Genomic DNA, 7,877 nt, shown 5'->3' with positions numbered 1-7,877 from the left:
AAGCTTCCAACAAAATTCAACAGCCATTTATGATAAAAACCCTGCAGAAAGTAGGCATACAGGGAACTTTCCACAAGATAATAAAGGCCATATATGACAAACCCACAGGCAACATTGTCCTCAATGGTGAAAAGCTGAGACCATTTCCACTAAGGTCAGGCACAAGACAAGGTGGCCCACTCTCACCACACTTATTCAACTTAGTTTTGGAAGTTTTACCAACAGCAATCAGAGAAGAAAAGGAAATAAAAGGAATCCAAATTGGGAAAGAAGATATAAAGCTGTCACTGTTTGCAGATGACATGATACTATACATAGAGAATCCTAAAGATGCTACCAGAAAACTACTAGAGCTAATCAATGAATTTGGTAAAGTAGCAGGATACAAAATTAATGCACAGAAATCTCTGGCATTCCTGTACACTAATGATGAAGAATCTGAAAGTGAAATCAAGAAAACACTCCCATTTACCATTGCAACAAAAAGAATAAAATACCTAGGAATAAACCTACCTAAGGAGACAAAAGACCTGTATGCAGAAAATTATAAGACACTGATGAAAGAAATGAAAGATGATACAAATAGATGGAGAGATATAGCATGCTCCTGGATTGGAAGAATCGATATTGTGAAAATGACTCTACTACCCAAAACAATCTACAGGTTCAATACAATCCCTATCAAACTACCACTGGCATTTTTCACAGAACTGGAACAAAACATTTCAAACTTTGTTTGGAAAAACAAAACACTCCGAATAGCCAAAGCAATCTTGAGAATGAAAAACGGAGCTGGAGGAATCAGGCTCCCTGAATTCAGACTACACTAGAAAGCTACAGTAATCAACACAGTGTTTTACGGGCACATAAACAGAAAGATAGATCAATGGAACAGGATAGAAAGCCCAGAGATAAACCCACGCACATATGGTCAACTTATCTTTGATCAAGGAGGCAGGAATGTACCGTGGAGAAAGGACAGCCTCTTCAATAAGTGGTGCTGGGAAAACTGGACAGGGACATGTAAAAGTATGAGATTAGATCATTCCCTAACACCATACACAAAAATAAGCTCAAAATGGATTAAAGACCTAAATGTAAGGCCAGAAACTATCAAAGTCTTAGAGGAAAACATAGGCAGAACACTCTAGGACATAAATCCCAGCAAGATCCTTTTGGACCCACCTCCTACAGAAATGGAAATCAACACAAAGATAAACAAATGGGACCTAATGAAACTTCAAAGCTTTTGCACAGCAAAGGACACCATAAACAAGACCAAAAGACAACCCACAGAATGGGAGAAATTATTTGCAAATGAAGCAACTGACAAAGGATTAATCTCCAAAATTTAAAAACAGCTCCTGCAGCTCAATAGCCAAAACAACAAACAACCCAATCCAAAAATGGGCAGAAGTCTTAAATAGGCATTTCTCCAAGGAAGATATACAGACTGCCAAAAAACACATAAAAAATGCTCAACATCATTAATCATTAGAGAAATGCAAATCAAAACTACAATGAGATATCATCTCACACCAGTCAGAATGGCCATCATCAAGAAATCTAGAAACAATAAATGCTGGAGAGGGTGTGGAGAAAAGGGAAAACTCTTGCACTGCTGGTGGGAATGTGAATTGGTACAGCCACTATGGAGTACAGTATGGAGGTTCCTTAAAAGACTAAAAATAGAACTACCATATGACCCAGCAATCCCACTACTAGGCATATACCCTGAGAAAACCATACTTCAAAAAAGGCATGTACCAAAATGTTCATTGCAGCTCTATTCACAATAGCCCGGAGATGGAAACAACCTAAGTGTCCATCATCGGATGAATGGATAAAGAAGATGTGGCACATATATACAATGGAATATTACTCAGCCATAAAAAGAAATGAAACTGAGCTATTTGTAATGAGATGGATAGACATAGAGTCTGTCATACAGAGTGAAGTAAGTCAGAAAGAGAACGACAAATACCGTATGCTAACATATATATATGGAATTTAAAAAAAATGCCATGAAAAACCTAGGGGTAAAACAGGAATAAAGTCACAGACCTAATTGAGAAAGGACTTGAGGATATGGGGAGGGGGAATGGTAAGCTGTGACAAAGCGAAAGAGAGGCATGGACATATATACACTACCAAACGTAAGGTAGATAGATAGTGGGAAACAGCCGCAGAGCACAGGGAGATCAGCTCGGTGCATTGTGACCGCCTGGAGGGGTGAGATAGGGAGGGTGGGAGGGAGGGAGATGCATGAGGGAAGGGATGTGGGAACAGATGTATATGTATGACTGATGCACTTGGTTATAAAGCAGAAACTAATAAAAAAATAAAAATAAAATAAAAATAAAAATAAAAACAATAAATACTTGGGAAGAAAAAAAAACTTTGACTCAAGACAAGCTGGACATGGAGGAGTGAGGGAGGGCAAGGGGTAGAGGGAAAGACATGTTTCTGGGTGGGAGCTGGTGTACCATCCCCCGGGCACAGCTCCTGCGCAGAGGTTTGATATGGAGCCCTCACCTCCACCCACCCACAGCAATCAGAGAAGAAAAGGAAATAAAAGCAATCCAAATTGGAAAAGAAGAAGCAAAGCTGTCACTCTTTGCAGATGACATGATACTATACATAGAGAATCCTAAAGATGCTACCAGAAAACTACTAGAGCTAATCAATGAATTTGGTAAAGTAGCAGGATACAAAATTAATGCACAGAAATCTCTGGCATTCCTGTACACTAATGATGAAGAATCTGAAAGTGAAATCAAGAAAACACTCCCATTTACCATTGCAACAAAAAGAATAAAATACCTAGGAATAAACCTACCTAAGGAGACAAAAGACCTGTATGCAGAAAATTATAAGACACTGATGAAAGAAATGAAAGATGATACAAATAGATGGAGAGATATACCATGCTCCTGGATTGGAAGAATCGATATTGTGAAAATGACTCTACTACCCAAAGCAATCTACAGGTTCAATGCAATCCCTATCAAACTACCACTGGCATTTTTCACAGAACTGGAACAAAACATTTCAAACTTTGTTTGGAAATACAAAAGACTCCGAATAGCCAAAGCAATCTTGAGAATGAAAAACGGAGCTGGAGGAATCAGGCTCCCTGACTTCAGACTACACTAGAAAGCTACAGTAATCAAGACAGTGTTTCACGGGCACAAAAACAGAAAGATAGATCAATGGAACAGGATAGAAAGCCCAGAGATAAACCCATGCACATATGGTCAACTTATCTTTGATCAAGGAGGCAGGAATGTACAGTGGAGAAAGGACAGCCTCTTCAATAAGTGGTGCTGGGAAAACTGGACAGGGACATGTAAAAGTATGAGATTAGATCATTCCCTAACACCATACACAAAAATAAGCTCAAAATGGATTAAAGACCTAAATGTAAGGCCAGAAACTATCAAAGTCTTAGAGGAAAACATAGGCAGAACACTCTAGGACATAAATCCCAGCAAGATCCTTTTGGACCCACCTCCTGAGAAATGGAAATCAAAACAAAGATAAACAAATGGGACCTAATGAAACTTCAAAGCTTTTGCACAGCAAAGGACACCATAAACAAGACCAAAAGACAACCCTCAGAATGGGAGAAAATATTTGCAAATGAAGCAACTGACAAAGGATTAATCTCCAAAATTTAAAAACAGCTCATGCAGCTCAATAGCCAAAAAAACAAACAACCCAATCCAAAAATGGGCAGAAGACTTAAATAGGCATTTCTCCAAAGAAGATATACAGACTGCCAACAAACACATGATAGAATGCTCAACATCATTAATCATTAGAGAAATGCAAATCAAAACTACAATGAGATATCATCTCACACCAGTCAGAATGGCCATCATCAAGAAATCTAGAAACAATAAATGCTGGAGAGGGTGTGGAGAAAAGGGAACACTCTTGCACTGCTGGTGGGAATGTGAATTGGTACAGCCACTATGGAGAACAGTATGGAGGTTCCTTAAAAGACTAAAAATAGAACTACCATATGACCCAGCAATCCCACTACTAGGCATATACCCTGAGAAAACCATACTTCAAAAAGAGGCATGTACCAAAATGTTCATTGCAGCTCTATTCACAATAGCCCGGAGATGGAAACAACCTAAGTGTCCATCATCGGATGAATGGATAAAGAAGATGTGGCACATATATACAATGGAATATTACTCAGCCATAAAAAGAAACGAAACTGAGCTATTTGTAATGAGGTGGATAGACCTAGAGTCTGTCATACAGAGTGAAGTAAGTCAGAAAGAGAACGACAAATACCGTATGCTAACACATATATATGGAATTTTAAAAAAAATGTCATGAAGAAACTAGGGGTAAAACAGGAATAAAGTCACAGACCTACTTGAGAATGGACTTGAGGATATGGGGAGGGGGAAGGGTAAGCTGTGACAAAGCGAAAGAGAGGCATGGACATATATACACTACCAAACGTAAGGTAGACAGTGGGAAGCAGCCGCAGAGCACAGGGAGATCAGCTCGGTGCTTTGTGACCGCCTGGAGGGGTGGGATGGGGAGGGTGGGAGGGAGGGAGATGCATGAGGGAAGGGATGTGGGAACAGATGTATATGTATGACTGATTCACTTTGTTATAAAGCAGAAACTAATAAAAAAATAAAAATAAAATAAAAATAAAAACAATAAATACTTGGGAAGAAAAAAAAAAAAACTTTGACTCCAGACAAGCTGGACATGGAGGAGTGAGAGAGGGCAAGGGGTAGAGGGAAAGACATGTTTCTGGGTGGGAGCTGGTGTACCATCCCCTGGGCACAGCTCCTGCGCAGAGGCCTGATAAGGAGCCCTCACCTCCACCCACCCCCTTCAACCAGAGAACTTCCAACTGCTGCTCCTCAATAATTGAAGAGCAGAAAAGCTGGTGACTAGAGGGAGGCTGGGGGAGGGGAGGAGGAAGGACCACAGTCCACCGTTAGTGCGTCACTTAAAGGCTGGTGAAATTAATGGGGCAAATGACCCCAGTCACAGAATTTGGCAAGTCCACGGCTTTCCTGGGTTTCACCCACCGGCTCTGTTTCCTTGGCTATCTGGAAAGGAGGGAGAGCACTTGCGAAGAAGCCTCTGGAATGTCAGCTTCTGGGAATCTTGCTGAGGACGGGGCGGGGAGGGAGCGCTTACCGGGAAACATTGGATTACCCTAGCCGCCTTGGGGTGTCTGCGACCGGGGCTGCGGTTTCTGCGGACCTGAGCGGCAGGTGGCATCGGAGAGTCAGACCTGCTTGCGGGCACCAAGACGACACTCGGTCGGGAGACAGGGACAGGCCGCAGAAACGTGAGGAAGTGCCACTCGCAGCCCAGAGGAGAGGAAAGGAAAGCCCCAAGCATGCACCCAGCCCTGGCCCCCGCGCCACGGGCTGCGTCCCAGGAGCCGTCGCCACCTCTGAGCAGCCCAGATGGGAAGGGGGTGGGGCGGAGTACGGTTCCCGCGGCGAACTGCTCGCCGAGGGCCCCGGGGCCTCTGCGGGAGCGCCGAGCCGCGCGCCTCTCCGAGCCCTGCGCGGGGCCCTCGGGCGGGAATGCGCGGAGCCGGGACGCGATGGCGGGTAGGGGACTGGGTCGCGCGCGGGAGAGGGCGGCAGGAGGGAGCTGGAAGAGAGTTACCGCGTGAGAGAGCGGTTAAGAGCCCGCGGTCTCTTTGGAGATGCCCTGGCCAATGGCAGAAGCGGAAGCTGTTTATATGGGCGGGGCGTCGCCACGGCAGCAGGAGACGCCTTGTGAGCGGCGACTGAGTGCCGGTCCCTGGCCGCTGGCTTTCAGAGAGGCGCCGGCGGGCGTGAGTGGCGACGAGGATTGCTGGCTGGGCCCTCGAGCTGGGAGCAGAGAGCCGCGGTGAGGGTGGGCGGTGGGAGGAATTTCTTTGAGAACCTTCCTTTGGCCCGGGCTGCGCTCTGAGCCAGGTAAGGGACGGAGAGGGCTGCAGGCCGTGGGAAGGGAGGGCGTCAGTACCAGCCCGCTCTCCCATCCGTCCCCGACGGAAGTGGTGGGCCCTGGGACTGACATCAGAGGCGTTTGGGGGACACTCACTTCCCGCCCCCTTATAACTCTCTGTATTCTTTCCTTCCTTCCCCTTGATCCCCATCCTAATATCCCTTTTCAAAGATCAGACGACCTCCCCCGCCCCCCGACCCGTCGTACTGCCCTCCTGGACTCTCTCGCCCCATTTCCATTGGTTGTGGACGGAGAGAGGGGGGTTAATTCCCCGCTTTGAGGGAGAAAGGGGTGGCCTCGCATGCCCCTACACTATTCCCTCGTTTGGCTAATTAAGTCTCCTCTAAGAGATCCAAGAGGAAAAGAGCGAGGCGAACCCCCTGTGGGTCGGACCCCCGGGCACACCTTCTGTTTCCCAGACCTCGGCAGTAAAAGATCCTCCCCAGCTGCAGGAAGGATTTTAGTAAGAGCCTCCCCCCTCGCCCACACTCTCCCCTCGGGGGTGGGGAAAGAGGGCTCAGTTCCCGCTCTGGTTCCCGCAGGCACCACATTCCCTTTGGAGGAGGCTACTCCAGGATCGCGGGATGGAAGCCCGCTTCCGGGAGGCTGCGTAACTGAAGCCGCGGGAGTCAGCGGGCCGGAGAGCTCGGCGGCCACCCTCGGCTCGGCTCGTGGATGTTGACAGCCCCCTCGGAGAGTGCCCGCAGATATGGCGGAGAGCTGGCTACGCGTCTCGGGAGCAGGGGCAGCGGAGGAGGCCGGACCGGAAGGCGGCCTGGAGGAGTCCAACGCCCTGAATGACAGCCTGACCAGCCTGCAGTGGCTGCAGGAATTCTCCATTCTCAACGCCAAGGTCCCCGCCCTGCCTTCAGGGGACACCGACCCTCACGGCTACCACGAGCTGTCAGGCTCGGCCGAGCCGGGGTCTCCCCTGGCGACGGACCCCGCCTGCCTGGGGCAGCCACACACACCCGGCAAGCCCACGTCCTAGTGCACGCCGCGGAGCGACCCCTCGGGGCTGCAGGCCTCGCTTCCCGACGACGTGGACTACGCCACCAACCCGCACGTGAAGCCGCCCTACTGGTATGCCACGCTCATCTGCATGGACATGCAGGCCAGCAAGGCCACCAAGATCACCATGTCGGCCTTCTACAAGTGGATCACGGACAACTTCTGTTACTTCCGCCACGCTGATCCCACCTGGCAGGTAGGGAGGCACTCCCTCCCTCCCTGCCCATGCCCGCGCGGACTGGACTCACATCCCAGATCTGCAGGCCAAGTAGGCGCGGTACGGCCAGGGCCCCGAGAGAGGAAGGCCGTCCAGGAAGGACCTCAAGGGAGCCCAGTGCTTGGACTGCTGCCCCTTTGACTTCAGAGACGGAGGAGGGAGGATGTTCAGAGGGCTGCAGGGGTGCCGACATAGAGGTTCAAGTGGAAAGAACTTGTCCCTCATCCGGCAGGCTCAGCCCAAAGACCAGGGCTGAACTATGTGTGGACACAGCCCCCCAGGGTAGGTTGATGGACTGAGGGACACATTTGTGTCCCAAGTCCTGGAATTCCTACACACTACCCTCCTCAAGGTCAGTTTGTCAGGGCCTGACTGGAGGCAGAGCATGGTTGCTGCCCGGCTCTGCATCCCGCCTGCTTTCAGTTGGCTGGAGGGGCTCTGGGAGGGGAGAGGGGTGTGCTGCAGGGTGTGGTGGCCATCTGTGTCCCAGTGGAAGGGCTACGGGGCCTTCCGAAAGCTGCTGTGCCAGCCCCCACCCCAAGCCCTCCCTAGTTTCCTGCCTACACTCCTCCCCCTCTTCTCATCAACCTCCCTGCGGGGACAATTATCTCAGCCACGTGCTTTCCACAGGGGCTCTTTCCTCCCACACTGGCTT

This window comes from Mesoplodon bidens (assembly GCF_964165515.1).
Source record: "Mesoplodon bidens genome assembly, contig: HAP1_SCAFFOLD_152, whole genome shotgun sequence".
NCBI lineage: Eukaryota > Metazoa > Chordata > Mammalia > Artiodactyla > Ziphiidae > Mesoplodon > Mesoplodon bidens.
This window is presented reverse-complemented; position numbering follows the sequence as displayed.